We start from the raw sequence: 27,367 nt of genomic DNA on the forward strand, positions 1-27,367 counted from the left end.
CAGGTGAGCTCATCACATTTGAAGGCTACTTTTTCAAAGTCCAGGACAAACTACTTTAATCTCTTGGCTAGATAGATCGATAGATAGATATTCTTTATTTCATTTATATTATGCCAATACAAAATTATATATTTAAAACTTTTTTGCTTTCATTGATTTGCAGGAGCCGGTCACATGGTGCCAACAGACAAGCTTACAAGCATTCAAATGTTCAGACGATTCATCAATAATTAGCCTTCTAGACCTCAAGTTCCATGTCAGGGCATAAATTTACCACTCCGGACTGCTTCACTGTTACTGTTCAGATGTAGCAGATAGTATGCTTTAACTCGCTGTGATGATTAAAGGGGTTTTCTGGGACTTTAAATTGAGGACCTATCCTTAGAATAGGCATCAATACCAGATTGGCAAGGGTCCAACTCCTGTCACCTCCACTGATCAGCTGTTTTACTAACTGCAGCACTGCAATAGTGTAACTCAATACACTATATAGCGGTTGTTTTTGGTTACTGCAGTGATACTCCTAATAACTTAAATAGAAGCAGCATTACAGTAACTAGGCACACCCACTACAACAGTTTACAGAGCTTTACTGTTCTGGTGCCCGGTACTGACATCACAGTTATGAACAAAAAATGCAGGGGTGTCAGGAGTTGGACCCCCTCTAGTCTGATATTAATGAACTATCCTAAGTGTATAGTAGGTCATTGGTATTGAAGTTCCAGAAAACATCTTTAAATATTATCATTGGTTTTTTAGATTGGTAAATCACCTGCCGCCAAGCAACAATAAATAGTTATCTTGTAAAAAAAAAAATGTCTCAAAGTATACTCCTAAAGCAACCGGTCGTTCCAGTTAACTTTTCAGAATAAGCTGTTATGTGTGAGTACATGAGGAATAATACCTTATTTGACCATTATATAACTTGTGCCTTGCATGTTCACCATTTGCCCTCTGAGAACCCCGTATTGTCAGTTTTCCCCCAAACTCAGTTACAGGACAGGTTGAGACTAGCTGCTATAATGTCTCCCACACACAGTACTCATACAGAAGATCCCTCTTATCTATCTCTATCTCTCACATACTTCAGAAACAGCATGGATGGCTTAGAACAGCAGTAGTGTGTAGTGTAGTTGTGATCCAGCTCTGGGGTGATATAGAAAAGTCACTAGAGCCTTCAGCACCATTATGTTGTGTCTATGCTTCTTCTCTCTCCAGAAGCGCATTCTGTCTTTTCCTCTCATTGATTTTTTGTGGGCAGCAGCTGTCCCCTGATCTATTAGTGAACTAATAATCCATCTAATCCCTCAAAATGGATTTTTACCAGTAAATTAAGAGTCATGACCAGTGCAGGATATAGAAAGAAAGGCAAGAAGTGGATTATAAATGGAAAAAGATATTATTCTCGAATAAGATATATTACAACATTTCTGGTAATCACTTGTGCTGTTGATATATGCAAAGTTTGTTGAAATGACAATGCCTTTTTAAAGGATGACAATTATACCATACATGGTGCCAGAGATCTAACTAGGAGCAGTATTGGGTTCCACTTTTGCCCATGTGTAATTTTTCAGTGCAGGAGCCAAAGTGTGCAAATACAAAGTCTTATTGGTATGTATCAGATGGACTACCAGATGATATTTTATTTGAAGGGATTTTTTCATTAGAATTTTTGTCATTGATACAAGACTCTAACAAAGACAACTGGTCAGTTTTCTGGTGGTTGAGTCTGTGGGAGCCTGCATAGGTAGTCATACGCTATAGCCCCCTTCCTAGCCACCTTATATCTGCACTACAGCAGTGGCCATAAATGAGCAGTGTATATTGCTGCACAACCCAGGGAGCATCAGGATGAGGAAACTACTACCACTGTTATTGCTACTACCACTCCTTTCTGTGAAAGAAATTTAGGGGTTAATGAAAATGAATGGTGCTAATTGTACCTAATTGTCAAAATAATCTCTATTTTTTATGAGTTTTATGCCTAAAATCTATGATTGAGAATATAGTCATTTGACTCTTAAAGGAAGTTAGACAAACACCGCAAATAGGGTAATGCATGCAGAATATGATAATATATTAATGGAATTTTCCAGATTATATTAGTAATGCCTGTGTGTGTATACGTATCATTTTTCATACCATCATGTTTCTGATTGGTTGCTTTAATAAATACTTGTATTGGACATATTAAAATTAATGGCTAAAGGAGGGTGGCACTGCACCACTGAACGGCAAATATATTTTTATTTTTTTCCACTTATGCACTCCACAAAAGCTTTAGAACATATAACTGCACTGCTGAACGGCAAATATATTTTTCCTTTTTTTCCACTTATACACTCCACAAAAGGGTTTTAGAACATATAACTGCACCACTGAATGGCAAATAGGCCCTGTTTTTCCCCCCACTTATACACGACACAAAAGGCTTTAGAACATAACTGCACCCTGAACGGCAAATATATATATATTTTCCACTTATACACGCCACAAAAAGGCTTTAGAACATTAACGCACCCACTGAACAGCAAATATATTTTTCTTTTTTCCACTTATACACTCCACAAAAGGGCTATAGACATAAAGCACCACTGAACGGCAAATAGGCCCTTTTTTCCCACTTATACATCGACACAAAAAGGCTTTAATACATAACTGCACCCTGAACGGAAAATATATTTATTTCTTTTTTTCTCTTATACACTCCACAAAAGGCTTTAGAACGTATAACTGCACCCCTGAACAGCAAATATATTTTTCTTTTTTCTTCTTATACACTCCACAAAAGGCTTTAGAACATATAACTGCACAGCTGAACGGCAAATAGGCCCTTATTTTTTTCCACTTATACAAAACACAAAAGGCTTAGAACATATACCTGCACCGCTGAACGGGCAAATAGGACCTTATTTTTTTCCACTTTTACACGACACAAAAGGCTTTAGAACATATAGACTGCACCGCTGAACGGCAAATTGGCTTTATTTTTTCCACTTATGCACGACACAAAAGGCTTTAGACCATATAACTGCACCACACCAGGCCAAATAAGACATAGAAATATTTCCTTGTAATAAACCTGTTTATGGCTGTATCAAACAGCACTTGCACCCCAATAACAAGAATGGTTTGCTGGGATTACAGAGCTGTATAATGGCAATTTGGGTCCACAGTCAGTGCAGCATGGTGTAATAGGTTGTTCCTATTACCAGGCTGTAACCTCCCTTACTGAACCTGTTCTACATAATGCTGTGGAATGATTCCTCCCTTTCTTTCCTACACCTTGAATAATCTTTCACTGAACTTGTGAATCGTTTTTTTTTAGCACAATTAAGTTTTTCCTAGCATTGTCCCTAGCACCTGCTGACATCTCTCCCTGCACTAAGTACACTGGAAATGCAGAATCCAAGATGGATGAGGCTATTTATAGGCTGTGACATCACAGGGCTGGCTGGCTCCTGACTGGCTGCATGCATGGCATTCTGGGTGATCCCGCGTTCCCAGAGTTCCTTGCTCCATGTCCTCACATGTGAAGCAGCCATTTTCGGAAAAAATGTGATCGGGACAGGTAAGCATAGGAAATTGCGGATTCGGTGCAATATCTATCTTGTTCCCTGAAATTCAGATCGAAATCCCACATCATCAACTTCGATTCGCTCATCCTTTAGGTGGAAACATAATGCACCAAAAGCCCCTATGTTGGAAAGGGAAAGACTTATAGGACAGAGCAAAGGCCATGATAATCATTATCTTGCTATTTTTTAAACATACTGACTGCTGTTGATGGTCATTGCTAAGTTGCCGTTACTATAAGTTTCAGGGACCTCATGATTACTCATTATCTCCTCACCTATTTAGGGTGGCAAAGGATCACGGTAGCTATATTTAATCTTCATTGAGCGACATGATTTTCCATTTGAAGGCAAAAGTTGGTTTTCATGACTATTTGGATAAGTTGTCAGAAGAACTATTGGCCATCTCATGTTATATCTCCACTTATATTGATCCACAGGGAGGAAGTGTTCTGAACTTTAAAAGATGGAAGATGCACGTGAGGCAATACCTTCAGCTCCTTAATGAGAAGGTAAGGAAATACATGTTCTGGAAATATCCTGAAAATATCCTGTACCTCATTTCTCTGCCAGCTGACACTGAGGTAACCATCTGTTTTCATGTTAAAAATGAAGTCCTGTATGCAGGCACTTGTCCTGTATGGGTCAACTTGCAGAGATACAGGCCAAACGGGATGGACAAATGTCTTTCTTCGCCTTATATACTATGTTGCTATAAGGGCCTAAGCAGATTCCTATATAGTTGTATAGAACCCAGAATGAGCAGGATTTAAATAAATAATAAGATTATTGAATAATTTTTCTAGAAACTACTATATTAATCATCTCAGCTCAAGGGGGTGAGAGTATTATAGTGTGTATACTTCATACTGGGGCAAAGAGCATGAAGGCATAGCAGGGGCACAGAACACGGGGACACAGAGCAAGGGGGCACACAGCAGGAGGCAAAAAGCATGGTGTCACGGGGCAGGGGGCACAGAACATATAACATACTATAACAGGGCATAGAGCATGTGACACAGTATAGGGGAACAGAGCATAAGACACAGAGCTTGAGTCACTGTATCAAGGACATTGTCGGACCTGGAAAAAATAAGTATTACAGTGTGTGCGTTGTATACTGGAGCAAAGAGCCTGGGGCACAGAGTATGGTGACAAAGCGTAGAGGCAAAGAATTTGGAGGCATATAGCATGGGGGCACATACCAGGGGCACAATGAACTTGGTTCAGGTGCTATAATTATGTAATGGAATTGGTTTTGGCATGGCATGTATGTACTTAGGTTGGTTCAAATACTGTATTTATGTACTCAGTTTGGTTCTGATGCTGTATTTATGTAATGAGTTTGGGTCTGGTACTGTATTTATGCAATAAGCTTGGTGATATATTTATGTTATGAGCTTGGTTCTAGGCCTGTATTTATTTTATTATCTTGGTTCTGGTGCTGTATTTATGTAATGAGTTTAATTCTGATGGTGTATTTTGTAATGAGCTTGGTTTTGGTGCTGTGTTTATGTAATGAGCTTGGTTCTGGTGCTGTATTTATGTGATAAGATTGGTTCTGGTGCTGTATTTATGTAATGAGCTTGGTTCTAGGCCTGTATTTATTTTATGAGCTTGGTTCTGCTGCTGTATTTATGTTATAAGCTTGGTTCTGCTGCTGTATTTATGTTCTGATGCAGTATTTATGTAATGAACTTGGTTCATGTTATGATCTTGGTTCTGGTGCTGTATGTATGTACTGAGTTTAGTTCTAGTGCTGCATTTATGTTACAAGCTTGGTCCTGCTGCTGTATTTATGTTATGAGCCTAGTTCTGGTGCTGTATGTATGTAATAAGTTTGGTTCTAGAGCTGTATTTATGTTACAAGCTTGGTTCTGCTGCTGTATTTATATTATGAGCTTGGTTCTGGTGCTGTATGTATATAATGAGCTTGGTTCTAGGCCTGTATATATTTTATGATCTTGGTTCTGGTGCTGTATGTATGTAATAAGTTTGGTTCTAGTGCTGTATTTATGTTACAAGCTTGGTTCTGCTGCTGTATTTATGTTATGAGCTTGGTTCTGGCGCTGTACTTGTTATGAGTTTGGTTCCGGTGCTATATTTATGTAATGAGCTTGGTTCTAGGGCTGTATTCATGTTATGATTCTGGTTCTGGTCCTGTATGTATGTAATGAGTTTAGTTCTGGTGCTGTATTTATGTTACAGGCTTGGTTCTGGTGCTGTATTTATGTAATGAGTTTGGTGATGTATTTGTTATGAGTTTGGTTCCGGTGCTGTATTTATGTAATGAACTTAGTTCTAGGGCTGTATTCATGTTATGATCTTGGTACTGGTGCTGTATTTGTAACACCCCAGAGTTGTGTTACAAAACTCTTCTACCACGCTACAATCTCCTAAGAGCCTTAACATGATTTTACATTATGTCTTCACAACTGTGCATTATAAACCATTTTAAATGTATATTGTTGCAATTTCCATGTTCACCGGCAGGTGACAGCAAAGGCTTGGTAAGGACTTAGGTTCAGTTTAGTTTTTCTTAGCTGGAATGGTTGATTCCAGCTTAGCTCCCCCTCTGTGAGCAGAGTCCTGCAGCTTAGGTGGAGAAGGAAGTTAGAGTCAGTGTGCCAGCCACCCTTGTTGGGGAAGGCTGTGTGAAAGAGTTCAGGAGTCCCTGATATAGGAAACCAAGCCAGGATCTTGTCTCGGCTGAGACATTGATCACAATCCCCAGCCTGAGCCCTGCAGCCTCAGCTGGATGACAGAAACAGCAGACAACCTTCAGTTCCAGGAAGAAAGCATTCCCTGAGAAGATAACTGTGAGTAAAGTCCAGAGACCCAGGAGAAGTCATATTCCTCCTAAGCTAGTCAGTCCCCATACAGCAGAAGATAGAAAGTGCAGAAGCCAAATTCCTGCCACAGTTTAGGGCTAACAAAGCAGACGTCCTTTCCTGAAAGCTCCAGGTTGATAGAGCAGAAGATAAATTCCTGCCAACCATTGCTGAAAGACTGCTGGGACCTAAGACAAAAAGCTGTACCTTGCTTGGATGAAAGTTACTCTAAGTAAAGACAAATTTGAACTTTACCTAAAGGTCTTGATCTCAATTTATGCTGCAAAATCCCTCTATTACTCCTCCTATCATTACACTCATTTTATTGCAAGTGAGCCAGGAGTCCAGCCGTACCCAGGTAGGAGACACCGTTGACACAATTACCACTACCATCCAGAGACATTACACCACTCTGGCATTCCTAACCTGAGACGTCAGTTATAACACCTTTAAAGGCCCTGTGATTGTACCCTGCGCACGCTGCAATTGGTGTCACGACAAATACAGAACATTAAACAACCCATATCCTGACCAACTGCATAAGTGGCGTCAGCGTACCCATTCCTGGTCATTGCATATTTATGTAATCAGTTTGGTCCTGGTGCTGTATATACAGTGGATATAAAAAGTCTACACACCCCTGTTAAAATGTCAGGTTTCTGTGATTTTAAAAAATGAGACAAAGATAAATAATTTCAGCACTTTTTCCACCTTTAATGTGACCTATGAACTGTACAACTCAATTGAAAAACAAACTGAAATCTTTTAGGTAGAGGGAAGAAAACATATAAAAATAAAATAATATGGTTGCATAAGTGTGCACACCCTTAAACTAATACTTTCTTGAAGCACCTTTTGATTGTATTACAGCACTCAGTCTTTTTGGGTATGAGTCTATCAGCATGGCACATTTTGACCTGGCAAGATTTGCCTACTCTTCTTTGCAAAAACACTCCAAATCTGTCAGATTGTGAGGACATCTCCTGTGCACAGCCCTCTTCAGATCACCCCACAGATTTGTTTTTGTTTTTGCGCCAAACATATCTTTTGGAATTATGGCCAAAAAGTTCAACCTTGGTTTCATCAGACCATAACACCTTTTCCCACATGCTTTTGGGAGACTTCAGATGTGTTTTTGCAAAATGTAGACTGGCTTAGATGTTTTTCTTTATAAGAAAAGGCTTTCGTCTTGCCACTCTACCCTATAGCCCAGACATATGAAGAATACGGGAGATTGTTGTCACATGTACCACACAGCCAGTACTTGCCAGATATTCCTGCAGCTCCTTTAATGTTGCTGTGGGCCTCTTGGTAGCCTCCCAGACCAGTTTTCTTCTCATTTTTTCATCAATTTTGGAGGGACGTCCAGTTCTTGGTACTGTTGTGCCATATTTTCTCCACTTTATGATGACTGTCTTCACTGTGTTCCATGGTATATCAAATGCCTTGGAAATTCTTTTGTACACTTCTCCTGACTGATAACTTTTAACATGAGATCCCTATGATGTTTTGGAAGCTCTCTGTGGACCATGGCTTTTGCTGTGGGATGCGACTGAGAAAATTTCAGGAAAGACCAACTAGAGCAGCTGAACTTTATTTGGGGTTAATCAGAGGCACTTCAAATGATGGCAGGTGCACGCTGACTCCTATTTAACATGATTTTGAATGTGATTGCTTAATTCTGAACACAGCTACATCCCCATTTCTAAGAGGGTGTGCGCACTTATGCAACCTAAAAGATTTCAGCTTGTTTTTTCAATTGAGTGGTACAATTTTCAGGTCACATTAAGGCCCCCTGCACACGAACGAGTGCACCCCGTGGTCGTGCTGCGGCCTGCAAAATGCGGGCCGCAATGCACGAACACAGTCCGTGGGGCAGCCGCAGAGGATTGCAGACCCATTCACTTTAATGGTTCCGCGATCCGGCTGTTCCGCAAAAAGATAGGACATGTTCTATCTTTTTGCGGAACGGAAGTACGGGACGAAACCCCACGGAAGCACTCCGTAGTGCTTCTGTAGGGTTCCGTTCCGCACCATTCCGCGTCTCCGGATTTGCGGAATCCACATCCGGGATGCGGAATGCCCACGGAACGTCACCCGTGTATTGCGGATCCGTAAATACGGTCCGCAATATAGCAACGGGAAGCACATGTTCGTGTGCAGGGGGCCTAAAGGTGGAAAAAGTTCTGAAATGATTTATCTTTGTCTCATTTTTACAGCACAGAAACCTGACATTTTAACAGGGGTGTGTAGACTCTTTATATCCACTGTATGTAATGAGTTTGGTTCCAATGCTGTATTCATTTTATGATCTTGGTACTGGTGGTGTATGTATGTAATGAGTTTGGTTCTAGTGCTGTATATATGTAATGAGTTTGGTTATGGTGCTGTATATATGTAATGAGTTTGGTTCTGGTGCTGTATATATGTAATGAGTTTGGTTATGGTGCTGTATATATGTAATGAGTTTGGTTCTGTTGCTGTATTTATGTAATAGGTTTGGTATGGCACTAGTACTACTGTATTATAAATAGCATGCTGAGCATGCACTGCATCCTCTCCATTTACTGCTGTGGGACTTCAGAAAATAACTGAGCCAGAACTCAGCTATTTTCAGAAGTCACATAGTGATGAACGCAGGGGCGGCTGCACATGTATGGCTTGCTCTCCATTAACAATTGGGGCCCTGTTCTTGAAATAGGAAGAGTTGGACTGGGAACTTAAAGTGGCCCTGGAAAAAAAAAAACTAAATTGTCCATATGTTGTAGGCAGGTCCAAATTGGCAAAAGGTGGTCCAACAGAAGTAGGCAGGTCCAGCAAAACGATGGTACTGTAATAACTAAGGGCTATAGGCACCCAATAACACAACTTACCCCCACGTGTAAAATCAACAGTCCTATATGGCAAGTTCATTAAACTACATATATTAAATAGTCAAGATACAGATTTTTGCAGATCAAGCTCAAGAACTTAATATACAGGAATTGCAAAGAAGTGGATAAAGCAATAATAGACAGGCCCAGTAAAATAAAATAAAGACATCTACTTTTTGGGCAAAGAAGAAAACAAATAGAAAACAATAGGTTATGGTTTTCTTTTAAATACAGCCCTATTAAAAAAGACTGTCTTATGTCATCGATTCCAAAAGGAGCAGCAATTGTTCCTTTTGGAAGTACAATATGCAGACAGGATGATAAGAGTTATAGAGCATAAAGTGCGACATTTCATCAGTTGTCGCAGAAAAATTTGTAGTGTATGTTCTATGTTGTCCTTGTGGCCACTTTTATATAGGAATCACAATTGGGTGCCTTTTTGAGAGAGTTAGGGAACATTTCAATTTGGTAAACAGTGGCAAAGGTTCCCCACGCCTGATTGAGCATATCAGTCAGGTGCATAACAGGGATCCTAGAGTGTTGAAGTTTGCAGGCATAGAAAATGTTAATACTTCCAGAAGAGAACGACAAAGAATTCTACTCCAGAGGGAAGCAAACAAGATTAATAAATGTAATGCGATGGAAGCACTAGGGTTAAATGATAAGAACAAACTCTCGTATTCTCATAAGGTATGATAATTGTGCTAGTGTGAATACCTTGCTATATTTATGTATGATATATGTTCACTTTTTAATGACATGAAGTGATGTTAGAGTAAAGCCATGTTCAGATTTCGGTTGTTTGGCATCTTGCATTTCAAAGCCAATGTATTTTATGGAATCATGAATAAACCATTGTTTCATCTTTTGATAATTGGACAGGTCATCAATATTAAAGTTCCGGAGAACCTTTAAATATAGTCGACTGCGTTTTAAATCTGTTAAATCATTTGTCACCAACGACAATAAATGGTTCTCTTGTAATAAAAAGATGTCTCGTATTATTCTTAAAGCTTCTTGGCTGCTAGGAATAATACCATACATATCTGACCTTTGTATGACTTGTATCCCACATTTTTCACCAATTTTCTCCTCTGCTCACTCCATAATTAATTGTCCATGAGCTTAGCTATAGGACAAGTGCAAACTAGCTGCTATGATGTCTCCCATATACAGCACAATTAGAGAAGAGGAGATCTTTTCTATCTCTATCTCGCACATACCCAAAAGCAGCATGGAAGATTTTAAACAGCAGTACTGTGCAGTGTAGTTGTGAATCCAACACTGGAGTGAGATAAAAAAAAAATTACTAGAGCCAGTAGCATCTTTGTGTGCCTATGTGTCTGCTCAATCCTTCTTTCCCTCCCCTCTCCATAGACTTCTATGGACTGCAGCTGTAACCTGATCTTTCAGTGAGCTGATAATCCATCTCATCAAGAAGCATTTTACCAGTGAATTTAGAGATAATGTGCTATGCAGTAGAAAGAGAGGAAGTGGACCATACATGGAGAAGTTGCCGATCCAGTTTCCTGGCGGTACCATGTATTACAAAAAAAAGCATTATGCTTTAACACAAACCTCAAAGCTTCACAAATAAAAATCCATACATATATCATGTTTACCAGTTCTCTGCAAACGTCTCTGGACTGCTGTTATACCATCCTCATGTCTGATTCGTGAATAGAAACTTACACATCTATTGAAGCAAATTTGCACTCACTATCTGTGACTAATTTCTCCAGATCCTGGAACAACATTTTCTTATCCCTTAAATAGGAGGGGACACAACAGAGGATAGGATGCAAATACCAGTCAAGGAACTCAAAGGTTCAGTTATAGACCCACAACCGGATACAATAGGTCGACCAGGTGGATTGACCATTGATTTATGAATCTTTGGTAAGAAATACCAGTTTGGTTTACTAGGGTTTTCAGGCAGAAGTCTTTCTGCCACCTGCTTTCGGGAGACACCTTTTTCCACCCCTTGTAGCAATAATGTACGCAACTTTTCTTTATATTTATTTTTTGGGTCACTTTTCAATTTAGCATATGTGTCTGAGTCCCCCAACTGGCGTAGGTCCACTACCCTTTAGTACTCCTTTGACATCACTACAATATTTCCGCCTTTGTCGGCTAGCTTTATCACCAACTGTTTATTATTTTTTAACCATTTTAATGCTTGTTCTTCCTTTTCTGTAACATCCTTGCTCCTCTGTGGACATACTATAGCTTTTACATCTTGTTTAACTGATAACATAAAATTAGATAAGGAGCTCCTTATGGGTATGGGTGGGATAGTGGAAAAAAAAACGGTAATCAGCAATTGCACCAAAAAATTATGCAGGAAAAGCTAGGAGATGACCCAGATTTATACAGTAAGTAAGGCAGCTGAATAGCAGCAGCCCCAACAATACTACAACAGAGTTAGCAAATAGGCAAGCAGGAGGCATCAGGGAAATCTCTTTTGCTCATAAAAGTAGCTGGCCCAAGTGAGAACAGACTGACTAAGGGCTCAATGTACTTTGTGGTCTGCAAATTGTGGATCTGCAAAACACGGATACCGGCCGTGTGCTTTCCGCATTTTACGGAACGGTCAGCACTATGATAGAATGCCTTTTCTTGTCTGCAATTGCAGACAAAAATAGGACATGTTCTATCTTTTTTGCGGGGCCACAGAATGGAAGTACAGATGTGGACAGCCCCGTTGAAATGAAAGGGTCCGCATCTCTTCTGCAAAATTGCCGAACATATGTGTACTCAAATATGCGGTCGTGTGAATGGGCCCTAAGACATATTGTTTTCTCCTGAGAATGCCCTGGGATTTATCAAGAGATTTGCACCAGTTCTATGGTGTAAAAAAGGCAAAATTTTATAGTGCACTACATATTTGCACAGGTTTCGTGACCTCTGAAGTCAAAATTGTAGGCGGTTCACTTCGTCTGCGGATGAATAAAAATGAGTGCTAAAAATGTCTATGAAAATCATAGAATAATATACTGTATAACAGTAGATGAACCAGCACCAGCACGTCCACACTCTGGCAAAAATTGGACCCTTAGTGAGAAGTATGTAATTTATTTATAATACCGGTAAAAATAATAAATCCAATCCCAAATCAGCCCCGTGTTCTATAGGCAAATACAAATAATATCATAATCCCTTATGTGCGATTTGCCAGATAGTGGCCAGATTTCTGCCGGACCCTATTACAGTCAATGGGGTCTGGCGGAAAGGCGGTAGTATCCAGCAATGCCTGCTGGAGTTCCCTGGTTAAGTGTGAAACTAGCCTGAAAGGTGAGTGCCAGCCAGAGGGTCATTTATTTCTACTTGCAACAGAAATATCTCATATCTGGTATATAATTATATACTGTATAATCATTACTTCATATACATTTTTCAAATTTAACAAGCTTCAGCTGTAATTTTTACTAAAATTTTACCAAAACTTTATTTGCTAAAGTTTAAGAACTCCCATTGGGTCAGTGTCCTTAGAGTGAACAGTTTTTTGTATTTCCTTCTGTTTTATATCAGAGGTTATACCAGTTTATCAGTCAGTTACATCATAACGTGTCTTTGAAGAGATAACACATTGGCCACAATTCTTATGAAGCCATGTTAACGGTTTCAATGTAATTCCTAAAATAGATATCTGATAATAGATATCTGATAACAGATTAGTCGTTAGCGTTTTTTCTGCATAAGACTTATAACGGGTACTGTCATGTGTGGTCGTCTATAAAAGATTACTTCTTAGGCGCACTACTTCTCAACTCACTCTCTGCTGAGACCAGGACCACAAGATGGTGAGGATTATAATCATTGTGCTAATAATCCTATTTCTACAGGTGGCCATAGTTAACTTAGATAGCTGTGGACTGGTGGCTCTTCCTCCCGACCCACCCGATCCCCCATTACACATATGCTGGGTTCAGCAGAGCATGTATGTGCTCTCAACTAGGAGAGGGGAACAATCCTCTGCCAGACACCTCTGTCGGCCACTGATCTCTCTTAAGAGCAAATAATCTAGCATGTTGAAAACCAGCATGCCTTACCCTTCTACCCCCAACACCTATCATCGGGGAAAGTCGGGACACCCCATATACATTAGATGGCAGGTTCAAATGATGCTGTTCTAATGTGAGTGGTCATCTTTAAAGGGGTTGTCCGGTCTTTTAATATTGGTGACCTATCCTGAGGATAGGTCATCAATATTAAAATGCCCAGACAACCCCTTTAGGCCAGCCACAAACATTATTTGCTGTCAGTCAATTGCACATTTGCAGCTGTTTCAGTGGGTAGAAGGAAACAAAGCATACAACATCTGATTTCTCCTTCCCAGGAGGGATCTCATACACTTGAGATGGTCTTCAGATATTTCTCTCATGTGTACGGCCAACTTATCGACATTAGATTGTCTGCTGAGCTATACTAGATAGAGCACATTTTGTAGATTCATGAAGTTGAGTTTTGGTGAATGTTTGAGGCTATTAGAAGACATCACCTGGTTGTGATTTGATCCCTCCCCATCCATTGTTTTTCTCTATTTGACCATGTATTACAGATGCTTCCACTATTGCTCTGTGCCCTGTTTCTGGGTTTGCTTCCAGCAGAAGCTGCTCCAGAGGCAGATCAAATCTTCGGTCTCCCCGGTCTAAATAATGAACCCTCATTTCGACAGTTTTCTGGATTTCTCAATGCATCAGAAGGAAAATACTTCCATTATTGGTGAGCTGTTAGTGACCATCACCCCTCCAACCCTGTTCTCTATATACAGTACATTCACCATCTTTCTCTCTGCAGGTTTGTGGAGTGTCAGGATGATCCCAGATCTTGTCCTTTGGTCTTGTGGCTGAATGGAGGCCCTGGATGCAGCAGCCTTGCTGGTTTGTTAACTGAGCACGGTCCTTTCCTGGTGGGTCTAGAAGATCAGTTGGCTATTGATGATTTTTCCTTCTGAGAATTTGGATATAACATGTTCCTATTTACCCTTATGATAGATTCAATCAGACGGCAGTACCCTGATGTACAACACACATTCCTGGAATAAGGTGATCATTCTCATGGTCTGTTATGTAACACATTAAACTAACCATTCAAGATCAGCACTTTCTCATAGTTGGTAGTATTGTATTTTTATTTTATGTTTTATATTGCATGATCTCCTATGATTGTGAAAACATATGTAAGCTGTGTATTACCAATGCTTATGCTTTTAGAGCGAATGGATTTTAGGTGAACTTTTTAAATTTCTTCTTAAATTTTTTTTTTTTTTTACAAGTAATGTATTTTATACAGAAATACTCCCATTGTTTTCTCTCAACTGTTGATTTCCACAGGACACAGCTCATCTGTTAATGTGTTATTCTTCTCCATGATCCCTAGTACAGAGAAAATGGGAGAAAAACTCCAATTTGTTCCTAATTTTTCTGTATTAATCGCAAAGGAAAAGTTCAACTAATGAGTTGTATCCAATGGCAACCAGAAGTTAAGCTAATGTTGTATTCCTAAATAGATTTTGATGAACTACAAGCTTAAAGGGGTCTTCCAGGAATAACTAACTTTTATTTGATGTCCACTGCCTACATTCACTATTCGAATATTTATACTTGCCTGCTCCCTGCCATGTTGCTCCTGTCTATTTTCTGGTCCCCAGCTTTTTTTTACCACCTTGGTCACCTGATTTACTGCAGCCAAAGACTGGCTTCAGCAGTAAGGCAGGCAGGAGGTGTCAGACCTAGGAATAATCTAAATGCAGAGTCACAGTTAATCCAGAGGGTCCTGGCCAAGGAACAAAACTGAGCTGGATGTCAGAATCAAGGAAGAATCAGAAGTATCACATTGAACTAAACATAAGGGCTAAGTAAAAGATGGGATCATGAAAACTGCCAAGATCAGGAGACAACATCAGTATAGCATAATGCAAAATATGAAATGGCAGGGAGCGAGGAAAGGTTGTACCTTGATCTTCCATGTAATGATTGTAGGCCTAACAGGTTACCTCTGGAGGTCTATATGGAAAACCATACAGTTATATACGTCCTAAGGACCTATACATGTTGGGAGCATATGAGAAGTCCCATCCCCACACACACAAGGGATATGCCTCATATAGATGTCAATCTGGTTGACTTTTAATCCTGGACCATAGTGTGCCAGGACAGCATGCTAACCACTGAGCCACCTTGCTACAAACATTTTGTTCTTTCATTTCCCCCTGTTATGTTTTAGATTGCAAATGTTCTGTATCTGGAATCTCCTGCTGGAGTTGGATTTTCCTATTCTGATGACAAAAATTATATGACAGGTGATGAAGAGGTAGGAGCCTTTGGTCTAAGTGTCAGCTTAGTGTACCTGTAGCTCTCTGGTCACTTCCTGGAGACTGGATAATGCTCAATTACATTTTTCTGCCATAAAGGACACACATTACTGTGCTGCCCATACAGACAATACAGTGAGGAGGAAGTGTGCGCCTACATGATAGCTCTTCTCTTCGTCTTTCCCAGACTGCTCAGGATAACTACATGGCATTGAGGGATTTGTTTTCACCGGTACCCAAGTTCTCTGAAAATGATCTTTATCTGACAGGGAGAGTTATGGGGGGTTTATGTCCCTGCTTTGCATGTTAGTGAAAGAGGACAGTAGATGAACTTGAAGGTAAGAAAACAACTTGTTTTTTTAGTGCTATATATGGTGCAATATCCCTGGGCAACTATAAAAATCACTTACTATTAAAAGCAGATTTATACCTAATATCAGCATGTCTAATGAACTTGTCCAGTAACTTTTTTCTACGTTCGTTTATTTGCAAAAAAAAATACATAAAGTTGGAAAAAAATTCAATTTTTTAATTAGAATTTCTCAGTCATACCACCTAAAATACAGTAACAAAATATCTACTGCAAACTAACATCATTTTTGTAAACATATTTTTTTTTAGGATGCTAGGATAGCTAGAAGGTTTATTACTTTATCAGAAAGTTTTTAAATCTTCAAAATACTTTCCAAAACATCAATTTTGGGGGTCAATTTCAATTCGTAAGTGACTTGAGGGTATTTTAACATAATTCAAATATATGAGAATAAATAGCATTCACAGGCTAAGTGATAAAAATAGTAACAAAATGTTAATAATATATTAAAGATATAACAAACAACTGACATACATAGAACTTGACAAAGGGAAGAGGCTCCCTCTCTGCCCATCAACTTCATCAGTCTATTAGGCTATGCTAGAGATCAGTACTACATGTATAAATATAATGCTTTGGAATTCTAAGTTTTGCAAATAATTATAGATGGAATTAAATGATCGCAGCTTTAGTTCCTCTAGTGAGACTTAGATAAATAAATCAATAAAGTTTAAGAAAGTTTAGTAAAAAACAAAAACCCAATATTTTCCTGAAAAATATTCACTATTAAAAAATATAAAAAATATAAAAAAAAATACATATAGGGTACCGCTGCAAACATAATGAGCAGTAGAATTAATGCATTGTTTATACAGTAGGGCACATCGCATACATTTTTTTTTAAAGATGATGACAAATTTGCCTTTTTTTCTGTATTCCTTAATATGCACCCCAAAACTGTATCTACAAAAAATACTAGTCCCCATTTGAGTTATGGTTCTCTGAATGGGGTGCACCAAAAATGACTTTTTCACATTAAACATGTTTTTATTGTAATTGCAAAGATTTGAAAGAAGCCTATACACATTGTGTATCAAAGCATTCATACAAACCCGTAGAAAAAACAGGGGTTGTGCACAAATTATCACATGATGCAAGGGGAATAAGAAAAAATGAGCCAGATAGGTATAGCATGAGTAATCTATAGGACTGCCAGAGATAGCCAAAGCTGTACTAAAAAAATAAGAAAATGGCTTGTGTGAGCTGCTATGGTGATTAGAATCAGAAATAATGTACATACATGTGTATATATATATATATATATATATATATACTGCCACCTTATCTAATGGAATAAAAATTTATCCTTATTTTGTATATTGGAAGGGTTTGTCCATTCAGCTGTTTGAAGAGGCCGCAGCCTTTTTCCTAGGCTAGCGATGTCACGCATCGGTCACATGGCCTAGGTGCATCTCAGTGTATGGGCCTGGGCTGCAATATCAAGCACAGCGCTATATAATGGACTAGTGCCTTCTTAAACAGCTGATCAGAGGGGGTGCTGGGAGTCAGACCCCTGACAATCTGATATTGATGCGCTATCCTTCGGATATACCCAACTCCCAGAAAAATCTTTCAATGTCTGGCTAACATAGACAAGTTTTAGATCGTGGGGCATAAGAGGGAGGTTCTAGCAGATAATATGATAAATATATTTGTATCTTTCAATTTTAGGGCCTTGCTATAGGAAATGGGATTACAGATTATCTATTGGACCACCAATCCTCAATATATTTTTCATATTACCATGGTCTAATCGATATAAGGTAAGTAACAAGTAGGCACCTGTTCAGTACAGCACCCTTCCCAACACAAGCTCTGTTGCCACTCGTCCTTTCTATATATGAGCCTTTATCCTGCTGTTGTTCTTGCTCCAATTGATTAACATTGGAGAAGCTGGACGGTGACATTGTAGCGAGTCCTTGAGATGCTGGAGCAGAAGAGTGATAGTGGCTCTGAATATAGGATGTGTCACAGTGGTTTCTGGCTAGTGAAGTGAATCATGGGCACACCCTTTCTTCGCTTGGGGGACTCCCAGTCACTGGGGTTCTTGCCTGATGGTAATTTGGGGCGCCCTTAATATTAGTTGTTTTATTGGTGCCTGGCAGGAGGTGTAGTTGTGCAATGCAACGCAATAGCTAAAGTGTGGTTTAGTACCTGAATGCAAAATAGGAGTTGTAGTACATTCAACAACAGTCTGTACACAGTGAAAATCCTTTTCCAAGATCTCTGTGCATGAGTAATGTTGGAAGCAATGGCCCTCTGGTTACAGTATCTCCTGCTAAATTCTCTCTCTAGAATCTCTGGATGGCGACTGTATTCTATCAATAAAGTCTGCAATTCGCACTGAGGCATGAAAGCCCAAAGATATGACTTGCCATATTGGTCCCGAGGTGTATACGGTGTCTTAAACTGTTTCCCTCCACATCAGCAGGTTCTTGAAAGCTTTATGCAGGTTACTTTGCTGACTGTCTGCTCACCTGACCATGCAGATTCTCAAATCTTGTTGTCTTCCACTCTTGCTGTAGCAGAAGTAGAGGCTCCCACAGAGATCTGCTAGTCTCCAGATTCTTGAAGCTGGAGGCCTGAGGAGTTCAGCACATAGGGTCTGCTCCCTGTCCCTTTTTAAGTTCTCCCTACAACTAACTAGAACCCCAATCTAGAGCTAAGAGTAGAGCCAGGCCACACCCTAAGCTCCTACGAGGACTGAGCCAGGATAATTAACCCTGGTTGTACCTACACCACAAACAGATATTCTGAGTACACATGACATAGCAAAGAATCACAAAACATTACTAAACAATTCCAGATACCCCCACATACTGAGGCACTGCAACGCAACTACAGGGAGAGCATGCAAACTTCAACCACATGCCTACTTGTTAGATTCAAATACATGAGATTCTCTTACTGGCTTCACTGAGAAGAAAAAAATCACCAAGTGGCGCCTGACTGCTATTAAAATGAATGTATATACAGTACAGACCAATAGTTTGGACACACCTTCTCATTCAAAGAGTTTTCTTTATTTTCATGACTATGAGGCCATCAAAACTATGAATTAACACATGTGGAATTATATACATAACAAACAAGTGTGAAACAACTGAAAATATGTCATTCCTCGGTCATTTCGATCCTACTGCTGCGGCGAGCTGCCCGGTCTCCATACCCCTGGAAGAGGTCACTAGCCTCGCTGCTGCTCACGGCTCTGGTGCGGCTCTGGTGCGCCGAGGGGTAGAGGACGCCGAGGGTAGAGGACGAGGTGTACGAACACAGGGGCGATACCCAAGCGGACGCGCGGCACGCCCACGTAGCTGCGCCGCTACGCCACCTGAATATGAAAATATTATGCCTATATGCCTAATACCTTCTCTGCTCCTGAGGAAGGGGTTTGTTATTCCCCGAAACGCGTTGAGCCTACCTGACTTATTTATTAAAGGAATATACCAGAAGTTCAAAGTGTGGACTGCCGTATCTTCCAGGTACTCTACAAGCGAGCCAGGCGAAGGAGGTGGCTGTTTTGGGTGTCTTGAGTTTATCCCACTACACCCCTCCCTGGTGAAGTGAGTGTGGTGCATGTCACCTTTTATACGTTTATTCGTTTTTACGTTCTCCATTTGATATTATTTACCAGATGTTATATGGTTTTATCATATGGTTACCGAACACTAAAATTTCCCCCAATTTTTATAATGGTAAGGGGTATTTACTTATTTTTAGCTCTTATACCTTGACGTAGATCTTATATATATACATATATATACATATATACATATATACATTCATTTTAATAGCAGTCAGGCGCCACTTGGTAATTTTTTTCTTCTCTCCTCACTGCATTACCACTATTTTGCACCTTTGCTTATAGTTCATCACCTAGGCTGACCTGCTTCGGTCCCAGCATCTTACTGGTCAGTGTCCTCTGGACCCTAAACTATTTCTTATTTATTCTACACTTTTTCCTCCACTCTGGTCTCCACCTCTGGCGCCCTGCGTGTATATCCCATATCTCCTTCTACAGGAGTACAGGATTAACCCTCTCCTTTTCTTCCCTAACCTCGATTCACCGAGAAGGAGAGGCAACAGTCTGCAGTGAAGATGCAGTGAAAATAACTATAATGCAGTAATAAAAAAAAGATGCCCCCAAGAGTGTCCATAGCCTGGAAAAGGGTTCTCTGGGTTCAGGATACATAGATTAGCCTGGGCCCAACCTCAGTGCACTTAACGCCTCATTTCCATTGGAGTAATGTGGTTTTCCAGGAGTCCAATATTCATCTATCCTCAGGATAGGTCATTAAAATCAGATCAGTGGGAGTCTGCCACCCCCCACCCCCACCAATCAGCTGTTTTTGGCTGTTGTAGGAACGTACACTATTCAGAGAACAGAGCTGGAAGTAGACAGCTCCGTGCACTGTGTAGTGGCCACGCCGGGGTACTGCATCTCAGTTCTGCTTCCACTCCGTACACTGTATTGTTTCAAGCTCTGCGGAAACCTGAGACAGCTGATCGGAGGGGGATGCCAGGTGTCGGATGGGATATTGATGACCTATCCTCAGGTTAGTTCATCAATATTTGTATCTTAGAAATCCCCCTCTAAATCTCTTAAACCTGCTGTGAAAAACAATAAAAATTAAATGGGAAAGTCTCAGTGTGCATGGGATCTTCCATACACATTAGGTTCTTTGGAGATGCTGTGAAAATGGCGGAAAAAAACTGACAACTATTCATAGGAAAACATAATATCTAATGTCTCTAAGTCCACCATTCTTCTTCTCTGTTTCAATTTTAGCGGGTGGTCACTAATAGAGGCTGCTTGCTGTAAAAGGAGAAGTTGCAATTTTTTTAATCACAGAAATAAGCAATGCTCGAATGCGGTAAGTATGATGGTTACTTTGTGCCACCAATCATTCTATGAACATTGACGTCACACAGTACATGGTAAATGGTAGGAATTCTACCGGGCTGTAAGTGATAGCTATGTACAAATATAATACATGGGGAATATAATACTGCTTATTAGTATCAGACAGGCTTACACATACATGTCTCATCAGTAAAGCATACCATGAAGAGACATCACAATGTTAGCAATCGTAAGTATGATGAGTAAGTTAATCGTAAGTATGATGACGGTTATAATTCTCTTTCTAGGTGAATGAAGCCTTTTCTAAGGCAAACAGCGACAAGCTGAATATTTATAATATTTATCAGCCATGTTTGGAGGGAGAACCTGGTGAGATCAGGTACATTGACCAATTAGATAAATATATACAATATATAGGCATTATTGGGTCAGCTGGTGTGGAAGACCTTGACACAGAGTGACCACAACCCTAACCAACGCTTTGGTATGAACTTTAAAGTAGATTGTGAGCCAGGACCTCTCATGCAAAATTAGCATCTAACCTCAAAAAGTGATCTTCTGGATGACTGGGAAAAAATTCACACACAGTCCAAAATCTTGTAGAAAGCCTTCCATGAAGAGTGGAAACTGTTTTAGCTGCAAAGTGGGGATCAACTTCAGATAATACCGATGGATTTAGAATGGATTGTCATAAAAGCTCCTGTAGTTGTAGGTGTCCCATATAGTGTACAGTGTACATAATGTACCTTGTATAGCTGTATATCCTGTAAATAGCTACAGTATATTACCCCAGGCAGGGTCATACTTAAAGGACTACCTCAAGGTAAGCCATCAATATCTAATCAGTGGGGATCTGACTCCTGGCACCCACGCTGATTAGCTGTTTGAAGGGCTCATGATGCATGGACGAGCACTGTGAACTCATTACAGAAAACCAACCACAGCACTATGCACTGTACTTGGTATTGCAGCTCAATCCCATTTCCCATTTACTTGAATAAGAATGAGCTGCATAAAGTCCATGTGACTGATGAACGTGATGTCACAGGCCAAGGAAGAGGCCTTCATTAGTAAAAGGAGCCCCAACCCAAGCTGAGAAGGTCTCCACAAACAGGATGTAAATAGGAAAACATACAATCTGGTTAGGGTAAATTTTAATGGTGTGCATTGGGGTCAAATAGGTATGTTCAGTGATGGTCTGCAGTATGATAGGACAGACTTCTTTTCTTTCTGCAGAGACTACGGAGACCATATTAAAGCTTATCTTCCTGGTATAATGTCTGTTGAGAGTCATTCCCAATTCAGTAAGGTAAGAATATGAAGGCAAGATACTAATACTGAATAGGCACATACTGTAGGACTTGGTATCTATGAAGGTGACATCAATAAGGATTTTTCACTATATTTAATGTCTCGGCTTCAATTAAAAATGTTCTTTCACATTCAACAGAGATTGAGAGAAATGTCTCAGTTAAACAAGACAATATCACTGGGTGTTCCCTGTATGAATGGCTCAGACATTACTACCTACCTGAACAACCCAGAGGTGCGGTCAGCATTACACATCCCAGATCAACTTCCCCGCTGGGAGATGTGCAAGTAAGTATTTTTAATGGCGCTTCAATATGGAAAAATTTATCACCTGCTAAATCTGTCAGTGGCAGCCTACTGGTTGATTTAAACCTGGACAACCTCTTTAAATGTCTCCAATCACCATTTGGAAGTAGATGTCCTAATTCTATTAATTAGGGCACCTGTTAGACGATCCCCTTACCACCACCACTGAGCTTGAGCATGACATGGCACATATCCTCCTATTCATACAGTGAGACTGTCCGCTCTGGTTTTTGAGTCCTTGTTTCATTTTTTAGACAGTGGTATTAGGGTTGATAACCCAGGATCAGGAGATAACGTTCCTTTCTGTCCATAAACTGGCTTGGTCTGTGATATTACATTTTGGGACACAAAAAGCCACCTGAAATCTGAGGTTGGCAATATGAGCAGGATACCCCATCCATGGCATTGGTTTTGAAGTTTTCACTATGGATTTCCATTGTAAAGAAAATGCATGCATCTATTGGAAAAATTCCAGTTCTTAAATTGCACATACTTTTGTACTTAACCCTTGCTCATGGGCGTAACTACTAGAGTAGCAGCAGAATAATAGCTGTTTAGTCTCTGTGTGAGGTGGCAATATATGGTGGAATGTAGTGCACCAAAAAGCCTAGGAAGAAGGGAAAGACTCAAAGGACCATGAGCAAAGACCATGATACTCCTTTTCTTTCTATTTCTTGAATATACTCACTGCTGATTGGGGCCAGAGTGGGTCTCCATCACAATCTTATAAGGCCCCATGGCAACTGTTCCAAGCAAGAATTAATTCATTGGTCATTATGGTTTTGCCATTTAAAACAAATGTCCATGATATTTGGATACTTTGTCCAGAAGAAAAGAACAATTGCCTTCCTTGTGCTTGTATTATATTACCTACTATTAATTCACAGTGAAGAAGTGTTTTATACCTTTCAAAGAGAGATGGAAGATGCACACAATCAATACCTCCAGGTCCTGGATGAGAAGGTAAGGAAATAGGTGGGATCAGTTCTGGAAATGTCCTGCAACTAATTCCTTAGTAATCTTCAACTTAATGGGGTTGTCCAATCTAGAATACCCATTTTCATACACCCTTTCAGGCATTTCTGAGTTTTTAGAAGGGAGCCCCTCTTCATCTGTTGCCTAGACTAGAACGTGATTACAGAGATCCTCTTGCTGTGGAGGACCTGTGCTGATCAGGTCTTCCTCCAGCCAGCAGCATTAATGTGTGCATCTGTCAGCTGACGACTATGTAACAACCTCATGTTGAAAATAGAGTCCTGTATGCAGGCAGCTTGTTATAAAGTAGAAGGGACTGAACAGATTCATATAGTTTTGTGGGAAAATATTTAGTATAACTTGTAATTTAGTAATGTGAACACTGCTCATTCTTGGCTTAGGAGTCTAGTAGGTGGTCCTACTCATACAGAGATATCTGTGCCACCAATATAATAACCGGATCAATGATTTTAATACTACGAGGAGGGCAACAACATGTAAACTAAACCACAAACAAATTAGCAACGCCACACTTCGATAAGAAAGTGGTAAATACAACCTTTATTAAATGTAAAATATTACAATACATAGATAATTATTTAAGACAGCAGCCATAACAAAATGGAAGACACAAAGCCAAGGAGGAGGCTGAGGGGTCAGCACATGAGGGACACTGCAAACAGCATGAACAGAGCAGGCATCCACATTCACCTGTCAGTAAGGTGCATAAGCTCCTGGACAAAACCAAGGAATGAGGAAAAAGCACAAGTGACATGTGGAGAAACATAAAAGTAGTAAATACCCGCCGTGTGCTGGCTCCTCAGCCGCCGCCTCCCAACGCCGTTTCGCCAGACACGCTGGCTTCTTCCAGAGTTTTGTGTCCTCTATTTTGTTATGGCTGCTGTCTTAAATAATTATCTATGTATTGTAATATTTTACATTTAATAAAGGTTGTATTTACCACTTTCTTATCGAAGTGATACAGAGATATCTGTCAATCCTGAGTAGGCCAATTGGCAACTGAGCTCAAGAAACCAGTTGGCTTTACTGCAATTATTCTCTGACACTAGCTGAGGAGCTGAGGTGGCAGGTTGAATGGCTGCAGTTCTGCACTTTAGATGTTGCTGGCCTAATGGTTGTTTGGTGATGAGGGTGTCTTTAGCTGTAACTCCTCACCTCACAGCAGTGACTGTAAAAGTGATGTTGCAGTTTACTCTGTTGTCTCAAATCCCAAAGCTTCACTTGAGTTTTTTCTTCAGTTCTTAAGATTTGGTGCTCTATGAGCTGCTTCCTAACTTTTCTTTACTATCAAGACAGGACCGAACTCACTCTGACTGAACTCACTGTAGACTTCCCCCTCCTGGCAGTAAGGTGGACAAGGCCACTCTACCAGGAGGGATGGAACAGGGTGGTTAAGCCCTTTTATAGCCAGCCATTGCCACACAATACCTCCTCCTGCTGGATAAGGTGACATATTACAAGAGACATATATAACATTACACAGAATTGCATATAAAATATATGAAATGCAGTAACCAAAGTACAGAATAGTAATAACCCCAAGTACTCCCTTAAGCTGTTTTTCCCTGGGGATCGGTGCAGTGAAAAATGTACTATTGAATAATGAGGTCAGCATGAAACATATAAAAGTCTCTTTTACTAAGTACAACATAGAGCTTCAAATACATTCAATAGCAGCTGATGTCAACTGCAATTGTCTGGCACCAGTAAGGAATATGGAGGCAGGTTGGGTGACTGCAATTTTAGCACTGGCATAGTACTGGCCTAGTAGTATTCTGGGTGATGGGTGTCTTAGCCATAGTCCCTCACCTAACAGCAGTGTCTCTGATGGTGGTTGTAGCTGTTTAGGGGCAGTTCATACTCGCATTTAGCTTTCTATTCGCGTTTAGCATTCCATTATTATATGCTTAAAAGCGAAAATAACAGGACTACTGTAACGGAAAGCCAAATGGAACACTTTAAATGCATTCCATATAGATCCATCCTAATAGAGATCAATAGAATATAAAAACGGAGTTGTTTTGGATGGCAACACATGTCCTGTCTGGGCTTTCACTATGAGTAAGGGCAGTTTACATTTCCCAAATGCATAAGCGTCATATATATGCACCTACATGTGAAAAGTATATTTGTTCCTGAATAAAATCCTAAAGATTTCAATATATGACCCTCCCTTCACTGTGCACCACTCTGAGAGGAGCTGAAGAAGGATCACCATCCTCTCCGCAGCCACCACTTCCATCCTCTCCAACTCACACCATCCCGGCACTTACAGAAGTTCCACGTTCTGGTCTCCTCCATCTTTTGCATACACCACTGTTGTCAGGCGAAACATGCAAACTATAAAGTCTATTCAATGTTTTCTCCTTCTCTGCAGAAGTACCGCATCCTGGTGTACAGTGGAGATGTAGACATGGCATGTAACTTTCTGGGTGCTCAGTGGTTTGTGCATTCGCTTGCTCAGAAGGTAAGTAGACTTGTGTGACTATGTAAGATCAAAACTGTACTTCTGCTGATCAGTAATGTTTTGATATGTACTGGATGTTTATCTGTATTTGCTGTAGTCAGAGAAATCCTACCAACCTTGGATGTACAAAGATGGAGATCAATTACAGATTGCTGGTTATGCCAAACAATATGCCAACCTGACCTTCTTAACTGTAAAGGTATAAACTTGTCTCACTGCAGTCAATATCACATAACAGGGCTGAGTGGATTTTTTTCCCCTTATTCTAATCTATATTTTCTTACTCTGTTCTTTACTTGGATTTGAAATAATTTTCCAACTTGTCCTTGCCCTACCACCTTCTTCTCAACAATTAAACTAATTAAAAGCAATAAAGGCCAAGTAGTCCATGACCCAATCCATATTACCTATTTATCTTAGGTCTCACTATTGTAGATCTCATTCATAGTTCACACTGGTATTTTATCTACTACATCTGCAATACATTATATACCCTGTAATTTCCACAGAAATCAATGGACTGTCAATATAAAGTATGGTGGTTTCTTACAGACCTCCACAACATCATAATAGAGTGACAGGAACTCTCTTCTACACACTTTAATGTATTGCCTACAGTCTCTTCTAGTTCTGGTAAACTTGACTTGATAAAGGGCTTGTCCAGGATTTAAAGAGCAGAAAATAACCATAACTCATCTGTTAAACCCCCCACTGCTCCAGCACCGTGTTTTGGTGGTCCTTAATCACTGGCCTCAGCGGTGATGGTGGCATGTTTGGCACAAGATCAGTGAAGTCAGTGATTGGCTGCAGCAGTCACATAGCTGTATGTGATGTCATCACTGTAACAAAGACTGTCAGGAACCATTGGAACATTAGCGCTGGAGCAGTGAGGTACAGTATTTAACAGGTGAGCTCATCACATTTGAAGGCTACTTTTTCAAAGTCCTGGACAACTACTTTAATCTCTTGGTTAGATAGATCGATAGATAGATATTCTTTATTTAATTTATATTATGCCAATACAAAATTATATATTTAAAACTTTTTTGCTTTTCATTGATTTGCAGGGAGCCGGTCACATGGTGCCAACAGACAAGCCTTTACAAGCATTTCAAATGTTCAGACGATTCATCAATAATGAGCCCTTCTAGACCTCAAGTTCCAAGTCAGGGCATAAATTTACCACTCCGGACTGCTTCACTCTTACTGTTCAGATGCAGCAGATAGTATGCTTTAACTCGCTGTGATGGTTTAAGGGGTTTTCTGGGACTTTAAAAATGAGGACCTATTTTTAGAATATAAAATATAGATTGGCACTCTAACAGTCGGGACCACTAACAAGCTGTTTAAATAAAAGATCAAAGTAATTAAAAGTAATAAAGATAAAAATATATAAATCAAATAACATTAATGATCTAAAAAATATTGCATACACAGATGACGTCCACTAAT

The 27,367-nt window shown here is 39.9% G+C and overlaps 1 long non-coding RNA gene and 1 pseudogene across 1 annotated transcript; one reads left to right on the forward strand and one right to left on the reverse strand.

Annotated features, from left to right (window-relative positions):
• Positions 1–270: 270 nt before the first annotated feature.
• Positions 271–27,267, reverse strand: LOC121003918. Its single transcript, XR_005779625.1, has 3 exons — positions 27,186–27,267; positions 23,675–23,676; positions 271–360 (listed from the first exon to the last, which is right to left on the reverse strand). It is a non-coding gene; the product is annotated as an uncharacterized LOC121003918 (long non-coding RNA).
• LOC121003917 lies at positions 13,036–27,193 on the forward strand (annotated as a pseudogene).
• Positions 27,268–27,367: the final 100 nt, after the last annotated feature.

The sequence above is a fragment of the Bufo bufo genome, chromosome 6 (genome assembly GCF_905171765.1).
Source record: "Bufo bufo chromosome 6, aBufBuf1.1, whole genome shotgun sequence".
In the NCBI taxonomy this organism is placed as follows: Eukaryota; Metazoa; Chordata; class Amphibia; order Anura; family Bufonidae; genus Bufo; species Bufo bufo.